The sequence below is a fragment of the Meriones unguiculatus genome, chromosome 19 (genome assembly GCF_030254825.1).
Source record: "Meriones unguiculatus strain TT.TT164.6M chromosome 19, Bangor_MerUng_6.1, whole genome shotgun sequence".
Taxonomy (NCBI): Eukaryota; Metazoa; Chordata; class Mammalia; order Rodentia; family Muridae; genus Meriones; species Meriones unguiculatus.
In genome coordinates, this window is record NC_083366.1 from 32,333,475 (window position 1) to 32,349,526 (window position 16,052).

Below are 16,052 nucleotides of genomic sequence, written 5' to 3' on the forward strand. Positions count from 1 at the left end.
GAGTGATATGATAAGGCAGAATTATGCAAAACATGTGGGCTTACCTGTGCCTGTAGGTAAAGCCTTTTTGGTACTGATTTCAGCATCTCTTTCAACTGTCCCATTATTGATACAGTAATTTAATACTATCTATTGACAACAGGCAGTGAAATAGTAGACTCAGTCACAAGATTTTGAAGGTGAATCCCTGATAGTGCTAAAACGGTTTTTAGTATGATTGATGTAGTAATGCATTTTCTGTTTGCCATACTTTTAAGTTAGCATGGACTTACCAGGACGTAATTCTGTGGTAAGTGAAAAGTATCCCATTACTGACCCAGTTTGTTGAGGACTAGCTAACTTATGCCAACAAGATCAGGTGGAAGGCTGTGCTGAGAGGCCCAGACTATCACAAAGTGTCAGCTGACTTCTAATTTTTGTTTTCCTTTCTTAGGAATCTGTTCCTTCCAGTGACCCTTGGGAAGGGGGATTTTCAATTACTTTCTGGTATGGTAGACAAGATATGACATACATAATGACCATTATGGATTTTAAGCCCTAGGGGCAGAGCTTAGGCTTGAGAAGAGAGAGCAACATTTAAACCAAGTGAATGAGAATTCTTTTTTTTTTTTTTTTTGAGACAGGACTTGTCTGTGCAGCTCAGATTAACCTTGAACTTACCCTCTTCCATCCTTAGCTTTCTGTGCAACAACTCAGTTTCTATTATGCCTTCTTCAAGAGCAGGGCATTTCAATAAGAGTTAAAAATCAATGCTTTCAGCTGTGACTAGAAGATGAAATTTCCATGAATTTGCAGGGGAAAAAAATGTCAAAGATAAGGAAACTTCAAGTAAAGACAGGAAGAAAGGAAAGGAAGTACGGATGCATGTCCAAAGGAGAACTTCAGGCACCGGGAATAGCAAGCAGAGGTGTCCCAAAGTAGAAGAGCATGTGAGCTTCCTAAGAAAAGGCAGGGAGGCCAGCATAGCCAGACCAAATAGAAGAAAGGAAAGAGAAGTAGGGAACAAAGCTAGAATTAAAACCAGAGGACAGAGCATGGCAGGCTCGGTTACTGGAAGGGCAACAGTGGCCACATATGAGGTATGGAGTTGTTGAAGATGCCTGAGTAAATATGAAATGATCTGCAGCATCAAACATCTCGAGTCCAGCTGATGCTTTCAGAACACACCAGAAGGAAAGCAAAGGAGGAATCTGGGAGCCCTTTTAAGAACCCAAGCTAGATGTGACCATGATAGAATTACAGTGGGATAGCGTACAGTGATACTTTGAATGGAAATGTGGACAGGAGAGGGAGCTCACTGTCAGGGCTGCCTTGAAATTTGAAAATCTTGCTAACCTTGGCTTATTCCGACATAGTTCTGTCTCAGGAGCTCTAGCCAAGCGAGGAGGTTGGCTGCTCCTTTCCTGCTAATCTTCCTACCTGCTGTGAAACCTGTTTGTTGAGACATCAAGCAGAATGTTTCTTGTGCCAGAAACTAGAATCTGTGACCACATCTCTGTCTAAATTTGCTCTTTCCGTTATGAGCATCTCAGTTTCTATTTTGTTCATTGTACCACTACAAACATTTCAAGCTCTACTGCGTTTATGAGAATTGAACTCCTGTGAACCAAAGAAGGGTGAAATGAAAGCTCAGAGGCTGTCAGAAGGCCTGCAGTGATCATGACCAGATAAAACGGGCAATTTCCGAGCCACCTTGCTTAAAGGTGATTGATTACTGTCCAGAAGATAGAGACTTCTGACAGGATATGAAGTTTATAGATATGGTCAGCCCAGGCTTTTTCTGTTTACTCCCTCTCTCCATAGAGGTTTCTTTTTGCACCCTCAGAGAGGAGGAAGCCAGCAGCTTTTTACACAGGCTACAGGAGTGATAATATCAGGGTTTCTTCTCAGTGGCACAAACGTAAAGAAAATATCTGGTTCTTATCACATCATCCCATGGGTTCGGGGAAATGATAATAAAATTGTTACTGCAACATCTGTCCACTGATCCAGGAACCTCGTGGACGCTATTAAAATAAGTAAGAGTAAAATATAAAACCTTAATAAAAGGCAAGTAGCCATTTCTAAACACATGCACATAGAGCACCAGAAAAATCTTAGTAAAATATATAATTAATATAATGTATTAATATATATTAAATAATATGTTACTGTATTATAGATATAAAACAATGTATGTAATAATGTATGTAACAATAATAAACATGTATGTAACAATAATTCGAGAAACAATCATGAGTTTCAGAGGAGCAGAGGCATGAAAGGAGTTGAAAGGGGCAAGAACAATGGAAATCATGTAAATATAGAACTCATGTATGCATGAAATTCTCAAAAAGAATCCCTGCCCAGGGGCCTTTTCTGACACTGATACTCCAATCAAGGACCATGCATGGAGAGGACATAGACCCCCTGCACAGATGTAGCCCATGGCAGCTCAGTCTCCAAGTAAGGGGATCAGGAACTGTCTCTGACATGAACTCAGTGCCTGGCTCTTTGACCATCTCCTCCTGAGAAGGGCGCAGTCTTAGCAGCCCACGGAGGGAGACAATACAACCAGTCCTGATGAGACCTGATAGGCTAGGATCAGAGGGAAGGGGAGGAGGACCTCTCCTATCAGTGGACTTGGGGAGGGGTATGGAAGGAGTAGAAGGAGGAAGGGTGGAATTGGGAGGGGATGAGGGAGGGGGCTACAGCTGGGATAAAAAGTGAATAAATTGTGATAAATAAATAAATGAAATAAAAAGGGAATTCTCGAAAAGAGTTTTAAAATTTATCTATCTTCTATTTAATTTTTGATTAGCTTAATAGGTGACAGATTTCCTTATGGCTTTTGATACACAGTTTAATCTTGGTTAGTCCTTTTCCTCCTCTCTGCCCTCATGCTGACATTATTAACATTAATAGATGGTCCAAAGAAAACAAACACGTCATTTTGGTAGAAGTCATTCATTGTAAAATCATTTGTGATGATTTGTAAATCAATACATAAATTAATTAGGTCTTGTCTCAGCAGATAAAAGTGAGGCCCTTCAGAACAGCTGTCTTAAGGCAAAGTTCTGTACCTCGTTCCAGAATTCTTCACTTTCTGGGACAGAGAATGCTTACATGCTTTGTCAGGGAATCTGTAATTAAACCTGCACATTGATAAACTCTTGAGCTACTTCCACCTTCCTTCACTTTTCCCATATAACATTTTAAATGACTTCATTTAATGTTAACTAACCTCAAGTATATTTTTAACATAATCTTGAACAGAGTTCATCATTCTGTTTACAGAAAATATATACCAAGAACAGTAGAATGAGCCTACTGTTCTATCAGAATTAGTTCAGTCAGAGTTTTTTGTTGTTGTTGTTGTTGTTGTTAGGAAAAACTCTGGTCTCAGTTTAAATATAGGCTCCGGTCGAATAGCAGGGAAGGAGGACTTCCCCATCAGTGGACTAGGGGAGGGGCATAGGGAGAGGGGGAAAGGGAGGGACTGGAAAGAGATGAGGAAGAGGGCTACATTTGGGATTCAAAGTGAATAGATTGTAATAAGTGATAATAAAAATGGCAAAAACTGTGTAAATGAATGTATCAAAGACACAAATATGATCAGAAATATCAGGGAAAAAATGGAAATTTGTGTTAAATTCATAATATATAACGTAGTAAGATTAAAACAAAAATCAATTTTAGAGCATCCAGATATGTACACCAAAGCATTCCCTTTTGAACACCATGCCTCATTTCTCTAGAAATATGCAAAGCACGAAGTGCAAACATTTAGGATACCTTGAACAATTATTTTTGAAGAGGATTTCCTCTTTATTAAGATGCCTGTGAAGTATTAGACCCTGTGGATAATGCACTTGGTTCAAATTTAAGATAGAAAAGAATGTATCCTTTTTGTGAAGAGCGAATACAAATCTAATTGATCAGATCAATTTTAGAAAAGAGTAAACAGAAGTCGAAAGTTTGAAAGAGCATCCAGCTAATACACCCATGTTTGGGTATCCTTTAGAAGGGTGTAGTGGTTTGCATGGGAGTGCCCCTGATAAGTTCAGGTATTCAGAACCTGGTCTTGGGTTGACAGTGTTATTTGGGGAGGTTTAATGGAGGAAGTATGTCATTGGAGGCAGGTTTTGACAGCTAAAGGCCTCTTTTCACTACTAGTTAGCTCTCTTCCTGTCTGATTGCTACATGCTCTTAAGGATGTGAGCTCTTAGCTTCCTGTTCTAGCAGCCATGCTTGCCACTTGCTGCATGCCTCCTCACCAAGATAGGCTTATATCCTTCTGGAACCATAAGCCCAAATAAACTCTTCCTTCTAGAACTTATTTTGGTCATGATGTTTTATCACAGTAGTAAAAAGTAACTGATATAAAAACTTTCTTTCTTCCAAAGATGCCTTGTCACAGTAATAGGAAGACCACTGCTTTGTGAGAGCATGAGTCCTTTGAGAACTAACCAACCAATACTAATGATTCCTGTAAATGCTAGCATTTACCTGTTTGCCAGGTACAGAGCAATTACAAATAAACATTCACAGGGTTAGCTTATTCAGTAAAAGAAGAAAATGGTGGCATTATAGTTAAATGATAAGAACTGCTTAGGTCTGTCCAGATAGGCCTGATTCACAGAAAACTGTAAAGGCTACAGGCTGGAATTTCCATCTTTATTTTCAGCACACACACACACACACACACACACACACACACACACACACCTTTCTAACCTCCTCCACTAGCTTTTTCTGAGCATGCTTAAAACTTGTCTCCCAGTAACCTGAGTTGTCTAACATTCTTCCAGACTCCCACCAGGGTCTGAAAATCATCCTACTCTTATTCTTCATTTACCTATTCTATAACTTCTTCTGATCAGTGACAAAAGACACGACTTCTGTGAAACTTCTCCAGGTGAAAGATTCACTGATTACCGAAGTCTGGTGTAGCCAGCATGGTGGGCTGCTGTGAGCCTTTTGTGGAAGAAGATACTTCACACAATGTCCAGGTAGATTAGGGAGCTGCCTGGGCCTCAAAGTCAAAAGCCAAGAAGCAGGTGACTTCAGACCACATTCAACTCTGTCCATCCTTTTGAGTCAAATTGAAAGTTACATAGAATCATGGTTCTCTGCATTAAAATTCTCTCCTGACAGAGTCAGTGCATCACTTAATGGAGACACAGCAGAGCTGTGTATGGCAGAAAACCTAGTGGTAGACATGAGTGTCTTGCCCTCTACTTTCACTCTGTGCTAACTCCTGACCTCTCCTCTTGCTAATCTCTCATGAATCTTGCCAGCATTTAAACATGTCCCCTCCATTCTTCTCACCCAAATAACTTATTGATCTCGTCATCTGGCTGTGGAAAGACACCTGGCTTCTTCCTTCTATATCTTCTTTAAGTCCTACCCAGTTGCATCTTGGTTACAAAAACCATCATCCAACCCCAGTTTTTATTCGTACACTAAAAAACAAACAAACAAACAAACAAAAAAACACAAAGAAGGGGCTGGAGAGATGGCTCATTAAGCAAGTTAAGAGCACTTGCTGCCCTTACAGAAGACAGAAGTTCAAATCTCAGCACCCACATTGTGAGGCTCATAAATTCCAGTAACTCCAGTTTCGGGGGGACCTGGTGCCCCATTCTGACCTCAGTAGGCACCAGGCATGCCCACAGTACACACACATACATGTGAGAACTCACAAGTAAAGTAAGACAAATACATATTTAAGAAAAAGAATATAAAGAACAGTTTTGCATGGTGGCACAAACCTGTAAACCCAGCACTCAGGAAGCAGAAGCAAGGGGATCACAGCAAGTTCAAGGCCAGCCTTGACAGCGTAGTGGCATATGCTTCAAAAATACAACAGAACAAAACAAATCAAAACAGAAAGCAGGGCCCCTTTGTGTTGCTCAGAGACAGAGACAGTGCCCATGGTGGGGTGAGGGTGGGAATTGGGGGTAGGAGAGAGGATGGGTGCTCCTCCTTTCAGGCTGTGTTTGACCAAGCTCTCAGGATGGGGGATCCAGGCTTTGAGCTTTCTTTAGAACCCTGGGAAGGTGGAATTGCTGCTTCTATGGTCCTGTGAAGGCACAAACTCCTGCTGAAGATCCATCATGGCAGCAAACAGATCGGTACAGAAAAACACCACAAAGGCATCACAGATTGTGTTGTGAGAATCTCCAAGGAACAGGGCTTTCTTTCTCTCCTGCTGGTGGGCTAATTTGGCCAATGTGATCTGGTACTTCCTCACCCAAGCTATGAACTTTGCCATCTGGGTCATGTTCAAGCAGATCTTCCTGTGGGGCATGAGCATGGATCAGAATAAACAGTTTTGGCACTACTTTGCTAGTAACTTGGCTTCCGGTGAGGCATCTGGGGCTCTTTCTCTCCACTCTGCCCACCCTCTGAACTCTGCTAGGACCAGGCTGGCCACCTGCGTGGGCAAGGGATCTTCCCAGCATGCATTCAATGGACTGTCTCACCAAATCATCAAGTCTGATGGCCTGAAGGGTCTCTACCAGGGTTTCTTTGTCTCTATCTCAGGCATCACCATCTAAGGAGCTGCCTTTGGAGTCTATGACACTGCCAAGGGGATGCTCTAGACCCTAGAATGTACAGCTTATTGTGAGCTGGATAATTGCCTAGAGGGTGAGGGAAGTGGCAAGGCTGATGTCCTATCCATTTTATACTCTTTCTCCTAGGGTGGTGATGCAGTATGGCTGGAAAGGTGCTGAAATTATGTATAAGGGACACTTGATTGCTGGAGAAAGATTGCAGAAGAGGAAAGAGCCAACACTTTCTTCAAAAATACCTAGTCCAATGCACTGAGAGGCCTGAATGGTGCTTTTGTATTGGCGTTGTATGATGAGATCAACAAATACATTTAATGTAATCAAAACTCGGGTTCACTGGCTCACAATGGACTTCGTTCATGAGTTCACAGACAGACTATTCTTAGGATAGTAGAAAGACAGATCTTGAATAAAACCAGACCATAAGGAATATCTCAGAAAAATGCTTTACTGTATTTATTTTACATTTAGATTCCCACAGCAAACAGAAGCCAGCTTATCACAACCATTCAATTAATCAATTAAAGAACTGCTTATGAAAAAAGTAACTGAATGCGAATCATTCATAAAGACTACTCAATACAAAAACATAACAGGACAGAAAGCAGGCTTCTTCCTAACTCCAATCTGTTACAGGAGTGAGGGAAGGAGGAAAGGAAGGAGAGAGGGAAGAGTCCCTGACTAAGGACTTTTGTGGCAAAGAACACTCTGCTTGTAAGCTAACAGTGGAGACAGGGCAGTTTCAGTCTTTATCAAGTCTGTAGGTCAGACTCCATGTCAGAGTCTGTGTCAGTGTATCACAGGCAGGAGGAGTCAGTCAGATAGTCTGAATAAAACTAGACCATAAGGAATACCTCAGAAAAATGCTTCATTGTATGTATTTTACATTTAGATTCCCACAGCAAACAGAAGCCAGCTTATCACACCTGTTCAATGAATTAATTAATAGTCTGGTCACTGCTGCACTGCCTTCCTAAAACAATCTGAGCCTCACACAGATAGAGAAGCTAAGCTGACGTGCGATCTTTCCTGCTTCCCACTGCTAATGCGGCCATAGGCCGTGCAAAGATGTACAAATGCTAAACAAGGAATACTATTCTGTGCAGATAATCAAGTCCAATACCTACAGAGGTTCCAGGGACCTCTAAAGAAGTTCTGAAGAACAACTAAAAGCTGAAGCTACTTGGATAAAGGTGCAACCAACGGGAGAGGGCCGTGATGTGCTCCAGGCTGTGATGACAGGCATCATTCTGCTTCCTGGGTGGCACATCTCATTCTAGTTCTTTCTAGGCATTTTAACTTTTTCTTTTTTAGGGCAGGCTGATGATTTCTATCTCCTTAGTAGACACTGTAACATCTGTGAGTGTCTTCTCTCTCTCTCTCAGGAAAGTCCAAGCATGGCAGAAGCTGACATAGCTTCATATCCAGGACTCAGGCTTTGCTTGAAGGGAGATGAAATTGGATCCCCAGGTTCCCCACTGGAAGTCTGAAGCATTGGAAGGTCAACTTGTCAATTTAGGAAAAATTGACCCATCAGCCACTGAAACAGAAGCTCCAAGAAGGCCAAGAATCCTGGGAATTGCCTCAGAGAATGTGCCCCAGGCCCAAGCTTCTGAGAAAAAGTCACAGTTCCTACAGCACCGAGAAGAAAGGAACACATTTGCACAGCCTGTTGAACATGAAAATAAGCATTTGACATGGAGTAGTAAATGCCATGAGGCTCAGAAGAGGCAAATGAAATGGTCTCTCTGGACAGGACCATGGTCCCGTCTTAAGATCAGTTTGTTCTCCACTCTAAGTTAATCCATACTCTGTAAAACCATGTCTTCAGACTGTGTCGTGCCCTGGGGTAACTCTGCCTGTTGGCAGCATTTGGCTCCATTTTGAGTACGAATGCAGAAGGATTCTGTTCTTTGTCCTGAGTGCAGACACCTGGCTAGCACTACCCACAAGGCTCTGATAAATAACTTACTCCTAAAAGTATAATGCTGCTGTCTATAAGTTTATTAGAGTAGATTGGAGCCATGTGAGTACATGGGTATATTAAAACCATATCAGAAAAAGTAGGCTCCAGACTTATTGAACATGGTAGACTAAAAAAATAAAGGGGGGTACCATCCTCTCACATAAACACCTTTGAAGAGGACACTTAACAATATGGTGGCAATAGCGCTAACTGACCTCTGATCTAAACCCCTAGTGTGTCAAGAGACCAACAGGTAAAGAACTTTCCCAACTGTCTCGTGGGCGGCAGCCTCTGACTGGTACCCCACTGCTAATTCAGCCTACTGGAATTGCCATCCCCTTGTCCATCTCTTCATCTTTTCTGACAAGAGCTGGTCCTGCACTCACCTCCTCAGTGTGATTCACCCCTGCTGAAAGGCTCAGCTCTGACTCTGCAGCCCCTGCTGACAGCTGGATTGTGAACATCTTGGCTAACCACTACAGTGGCTCTCTTTGCACCTGTGTTGCTCTGTGGCTCCATTTCCAGCAAGACATCTGTAAACTGTGCTGTGGGTTTTTTAAAAATATATCTTTTGTTGCCGTTCTGTAACCTATATATATATATATATATATATATATATCCATGTAAAGAGATATAATTACTGCACTATATGTAATGAGTGAGCTGAGATAATATTAGTAATTGAGATAAAATATCTTGTGTTTGCCAATAGCCAGCTACAAGAAAAATATCAGGACTACTTAGAAAATTGCAGTTAAAAAATTGACATATAACATAAACTGTGAATTTGTTATCTAGCAAATCCTGATATTGTAGAAACATGCAAATACAGCCTTCACCTTGAGGAATATCTACACTTCTGATGCACTACTACACCTGACCTTGGACTTCAAAGTGAGACAAAACCACCATGAGGGAGCTGGCAACAAAGAAATGGGAGACTTTGAACCTCGTGACATAAAAGGGATAAGATAATCTAGCAAAACATTTATAGTAAGAACATCTCCTTAAAATGTTGAGAGAGGTAAGGGAGGAAGTAGTAAAATAGGTAAAACAAACAAACAAACAAACAAACAAACAACTCTGGGGCAAAAAAAGTAGATTTGATAAAGAAGAAAAGAATATGACCCACAAAACATCTGGTCAATGAATGGTTTGAAAGTCTAGATGTCAGAGACTTGTCTATTGAGAAGGAGTAGAAGAAAAACAGAATGTAGCACTCAGAATAAAGATCTGAAAAACATAAAAGTTTAAAAAAAGAAGCATGGGAAAAGAATGAAAATGTAGAAGAACACTAATGGTTTGTCCAGAAACCAGATAAATGGAGGATGGGTAATGTTTAAGGGCTTGCTCTAGGTGTTTCCAGATGACGACATGTTCTAAGACTGAGGCAGTGAAGTAAGTCCCAGCTAGAATAACCTAAGTAAATCTTCACATAAACACAGCACAATGAATCAGTAGGACATAATATCGTTGTAACATCACTGAAGGAAAAGAAAGATTATCTAAAATGTAATAGCAATTAGGAGCTCACTTTTACACAGCAGCAAAGCACTCCAGAAGATAATGTAATAATACATTCAAAGGGAAAACACCACAGTTAGTCTAGAATTATGTATTTAGCAAGCCTGTAATTCAGGAGTAAAGGCTGACTCAGGTATAACAAAAATGGATATCTCCTACTCTGCATAACATAAAACTTATTTCAGCCAGAGAATATTGAATCTAGAAGAAAGTTGGATTAAGAAGTCATATGAAGCAGAGGAACTAGCCCGGGCTTTTATTCATTTTAATGATAAACTGACAAAATTAATGATATATGATCAGGATTGGAAGTGTACAGAAAAGAGGAAGTAAAGAGAGCCCAAACGTGGGAGGTGGAGAAGGAAGACTGGGCATTGCAAAGCCCTTTGTGGTGTTAGAGGACAATACAGGAACTAATGAATTTTAGTGTTTGTGGAACTGACCGTGCCTCTTAATCAACTGAATTAAAGCACGTTATGTTCAAGTCAGGAGGTGAGAGCGGAAATGTGACTGACTCAATGGGAAGAAGGAGGAGAAGGAAGAGAAAGAGGAGGAGGAGGTGTAAAAGACCCCCCTCCCTCCAAAAAGGAAAGACATGATAGTGGAGGCTGTTGTTCTCCCAATACTTCCTTCTGCACTGTTTCTCTCTCTCCTCTCTGCCAAACCCTGAAGTTGTGGACATCTTCATACCTTCTCTTGGCTCCACTGAAGATCAACTCTTTGCCCCCAGATTCCACTGAAGTAAAGTATTGGACCTTGTAGAGCCCCTCTTAAAAGTGTCCACAGCAGAATCTTACTGGAAGTATTACACCATGTGTTTCCCAGGGAGAAGGGAAGATAGTTTGTTCTTTAGTTCCAAAGGATGTATTATCTTATTGTAGTCCACTGCAAGGGAAACAAATACTGACTAGAAGGGAGCTATAGCCTTAAGTGCTAGGGAATGTCAGCTTTAGAGTGCTGTGGTCTCTGGGGAAAAGATGGCACAGGGCAGACCAAGCATAACGGTTGGAAAGAGTAAACCAACACTCTTCCAGGAGAGAGTTAGGTGTGCTTGGTATACAGATCTTCTTATGCTCTGTGTGATGGATACAAGGTGTCCAACAGTCTTAGGCATTTAAAATACCTCCATCAGAGTGAGAGAACGTGTGTCATGTGTCCTGGGTGGGAATTGTGCAGAAGAGACTTAGTCCGCTGACCAATTTGGAACTGAGGAGTAACTGAGAAGTAACTGAGTTGTCTCAGTCACTTGAAGCAGCTGCAATGACAATGCTATTATCATGCCGGGGCTCTGTTTGAATTGCTTGTGCAGTGAGCAAAACCCTTCTGCTTGACCAAACTCCTGTTAGATTTCTCTGAGTGTCTGCTCCTCATTAAGCCTCAGCCTTGGTGCAGAAAAACTGTAATTGTAGCACAAAGGATCCCCACTCTGTTAACCCAAAGACTTCAACAAACACCAGCATTGACTCCAGTCCCCTTAAGTGCCTGCCCGAGAGAACTCAAGGCTGCTGAAAGAATTCTTCGTTGGTTCCAACAGAGACCAGAAAACAGGCTCTCGAGCTCAATTTTCTCAGAACATTCATTCTGGAAACTTTGGAATTACAAATCCTCTCCCTGACCCCTCCAGATGTAAATCTACTCCCAGAAGCGTCCCCCGGGAAGATCAGGAACCTGAAATGTGAGGAGATAGCTCTCTTGTCTCCACAACAGCATTCTGGTCTGAAACTTTTAGGCCTCCACCTGCCTCTGCACCACAAATGCTGGACTATAGGCATGTACGCCGTGTCCTGCAATCAGCAGTTCTGTTGAATGGAATTTCACTTATTATTACAATTTTAAAAATGAAATCTTGTGGATAAGACAAAGAATTCACTTGTAATACAATACATGCTTCTCCCCCCCCCCAGCAATACACATTTAAATACGATCAAACAATACCTCATAATGGCTAGACCTACCCCATGTAATATCACAGAGCATGTGACACCTAGAGTTTTAACATTAAAATACAATACTTCTAATCATTTTTGTGGCTTAGAAGTATGACATAGTGATTAATAAGAGATCTGAGCACAGAAATCTATTATATTAGTGTAAGTTCAGTAGTGGGAATGTAAGACCTAGAGGAAAATAATAATGTGAATCTCCAACTGTCAAAGCTTGACATATATTGTATAAACTGATGATGGTGACTAGCAGTTATATTATTTAATTCCACTGAGTTTATTTTTAATTAAATTTTTTAATTAAAAATTTATTGTAGCTGGGTTTGGTAGCACATCCCTATAATCCTAGCACTAGCAACACTGAAGCAGGAGGATCACAAGTTAGAAGGCAGCCTGAGCTATACAGTGAGACTAGTTTTCAAACAAAACAAGACAGAAATTTTTATTATAAAACATCAGTTTTTAATTCAACAAAGATAATAATCTTTGGAGCTAAACATATAAAGAGACATCTTAATGTCAACTTTAAAATACAACTTTTTTGAAATTTCAAAAACATGAGAAATTTGTGCATGTGTGTCGTATGCATATTTGTGTACATAGAGGTGGTGCTGGAACCCGTGAACACTTGTGAGGAGGTCTAAGGGAAATACTGAGCGTCCTCCTGTGTCACTCTCACCCTTACTCCCTAGACACGGAGAACTCTCGATTGACTTGGAGCTCTGTGTATGTGTGTGTAGTAGCTAGGCTGCCTGAGTAGCAAGCCCTAGAGATGCTCCTGTCTGTACCCTTTCCAGTTGTGGCTTATTGACTGCTGGTTGGAGTACAGACTGGTGCATCCATCAGTGGGAATCAGTGGGAAGGTTCCTCCAAAACCTAAAGATAGGTCTACTACATGATGCAGCCATACCAGTCTTGGACTTACACTCAAAAGATAAATAGCCTATTATAGAAATACCTGATCAACCATGTCCATTGCTATTCTATTCACAAGGATGTTAAAAACAGCCTAGATGACTATCAAATGATGAATACCCAACGAAGATGTGTGTATATTTGCACCATGTAATATTATTTAACTATTAAGAAAAATAAAATTGTATAGTTCAAATGCAAATGGATGGAGCTGAAAACAATCATCTGAGTGAGGTAACCTAGACCCAGAAGACAGAGGCTACACATTTTCTTTCATTTGTGAATGTTGCCTTTGAATATTTAGATATATATATATATATGCTTTCTTTGGAATAACCACAGAGGCCAAAAATAGTGGAACAAGAAGGGTTAATTAGGAGTGAGAGATGAGAGGGCAGTGTAGAGATGGTATGCAGGTATACGAAATTCTAAAGGCATTTTTAAAATATGGAAGTGTACCTACTACTGTAGAAGCTTCTTTATGAGAAAAAGGACACCTAAAATATAGTTATCCTATAACAGAACAACAGTGTCTTGGGCTAACAAATAAAATGCCCAGTTCCAGGAATGGGTTTTTCTCCTTTGGAGTTGTTGGCCAGTGGGGTCCCATGAAGCCTAAGAATTATAAGCAACTGTAATGCCATTTGTTATCTTCCAGGATTTGGTGCTAAGACAACAATGCTAAAATACCATGTACTTGAGTCACAGAACACAGAGATACCAAGATGGTACTCCACTGGATTCTTCAGACATGCTGGATAGTTTTCATTTAGTGCACTAGAGTAGGAAAGTAATTATCAATGTTACTTAGCTGGGAGCCCTGAAAGATAAAATAATGACTAAGATGGCAAGACATGCTTACTGGTACAATTGTGGCATGGGTGTCATGGGAGTAGTCAACCATTTTCTGACTCCAGCTCCACATGAGAAAATCCATATTTGGCACCATTGTTGGGCCAAGACTCTGTGGCTAGACAGGTCATAGACCCTAGGGGAAAACCTATCACTATTATTCTGCTAAATGAGCATGTTATTAAACTGATTCCTAATGACCTACTGTTATTCCTGTAGATTAATTTCTCTCTCAAGCTTCATTTAAAAGGCTTCTATTTGAGTAGATGGTCATTAACATAGAGATCCATAAATAACTAAGTTACTGAGAATAAGACTTCCACCAGGGGAGGTGGAGCGTCTATACTGAACTCCCTTCTCCCATAACTCACAGGTCAATGTGGAAGAGGGAGACAATATCTGTAAGAGACTGAGGTGGTGAATTAATGAGAAAACAGTGTCCTCCCGACTTCAAGGAATCTATTATAGATATTAACTCAAGGCAACTGTGACAGCACATACAAGCCCCATGCAAGCTCAAGTCGGGCCAAATCCCACATTGGAAAGAAGTGGACATGAAGTTCCACCTCTAGCCAAGGAGCTATTGGCATCTGATACTTTCGAGGAGAGAGTCCGTTTTCTTTAAGAGTGTAGCCCATTAGTAGGCTGACCATACTCCAATGCAAGTCCACACATCTGCGACTATACAGGCATCAATATATTGGACTTCATGAGTGAAAAACAAAGAGAGAGCACAAAGTTTGGTGGCGCTGAGAGAAGACGTGAGTGTGGCCAGACTCATTTTATAATATTCTCAAAGAACTAATTTTAAAAAGGAAGGAAAAGATAAGGGAGCACCTGAACAAATGGCTAGTTTTTTTTTCCTCTTTATTCCCACTGACAAGCACATGTTCTTACAAGGCACTTAGCCTAACAGACACTCAGTAAGTACTAGCTGAAGAACTAAATTGAAGCAAAGATGCGGTGAGAGCTTTTGTCTCATGTTATACCCATGCTGCTGCATCGTTCTGTGCCCTCTGCCACTGCTGCTGGCGTGAGCACCATGCTGGAAGTGTGTTTCTCTGGCAGGGTGGTCCAGGTGCTGTTGGCCTCCAGGCTTCCTGGCAGGAACAGAGGAACCTCAAGACCAAAGGTCCCATTTCTCTCAGAAATGACTAGAGTGCTCAGGGCAAGGCTCATGTGGCTAGGCAAAGCTGCCTAGGTCTCACCAGGGGAGGTGGAAATGAGTTTTCCACCTGGTGTTACAGTTATCTCTTTTAAATGAGATTACCGGTATCAGACGGCAGTGAAACTCAGGAGTTCCAAAAGCCTGTGATGACACCACAGAGTTAAAGCTTTTTGGTTAAATGCAAAGGTGGCAGCAAAATCCCTTGCCTAGTTGGCTCTTTGGGCCCAGTAAGGCACAGGCTGGGTGAGCCAAAAGACAGGTCCAGGACTGGCAGATGCTTCGACAGTGGTTGGTCAACACTGAGCTCTCCGAAGTCAGGCAGGATTCAGAAGTGACCAAGGCAGCAGCAGGCAAGCCCCAGGAGTTCAGTGTCAAAATTTCATAGAGGAGGGGAGCCCTTCCTTCCCCAGAATAAATGACGAATCTCAGATGGCCACGGTAAAAAGCTGATGGTAACACATAACACGTTTATTTTATGTGAAATCAGGTACTTATAAACCTTTGGAAGTGGGAAGGGTTTTGAGTGTGAATGGGCTTGATTTGCTGGGGCTAGAAATGCCAGGGATACTTGATTTACATACAGTAACACAGCCCTATCATTAGAGAGGAAAAGTAGTACTTAACTATCCTACGGGTGAGGGAAGATCTCTAGGGATGATTAAAGATCATTGGCTGAAAGTCAAGACACCAAGACATCTCATTAGCATAGGGTGGGTGTTTCCTGGAATCCTCCAGTGCTTGTTGAAAGGGTTTCTTATCAGGAAAGGGTTAGGCTTGTAATCTCCCTGAGAGCTATCTGATGGTCCTTCAGAGTTCCCCAGATCAGTTCCCAGATCACCTAAAGAGGGAACCCTGCTGAGAAAGGGAGTCCATAAAAATGTGAGGAACTCAAAAGCTATTCAGAAATGTTAGACTTTGACCTTAGTAGGCAGGTCCCACACTGCTGGACTGTTTATGTAGGTAATTCTGGGAGGCATGTCCACTAGGAAAATCTATATGACATTTTACAGCTAAAGTTGCAGTGAGTACAATGAAAACATCAAAAATATTTGATGTAATACATATAAGTAGATCTGAATAGGCGGAGCCATTGCATTCTTCATACGGTCTCTCACCATTTAAGGAAT

The 16,052-nt window shown here is 41.3% G+C and overlaps 1 protein-coding gene and 2 pseudogenes across 7 annotated transcripts in view; 2 read left to right on the plus strand and 1 right to left on the minus strand.

The window, feature by feature from the left end:
- Hecw1 (HECT, C2 and WW domain containing E3 ubiquitin protein ligase 1) overlaps positions 1 to 16,052 on the minus strand; it is a 302,639-nt gene that overhangs the window by 213,803 nt on the left and 72,784 nt on the right. The gene's annotated exons all lie outside the window — the stretch shown is intronic.
- LOC110559457 (ADP/ATP translocase 1-like) lies at positions 263 to 6,872 on the plus strand (annotated as a pseudogene).
- Positions 8,010 to 16,052, plus strand: part of LOC132649315 (EF-hand calcium-binding domain-containing protein 5-like) — an 80,266-nt pseudogene continuing 72,223 nt past the window's right edge.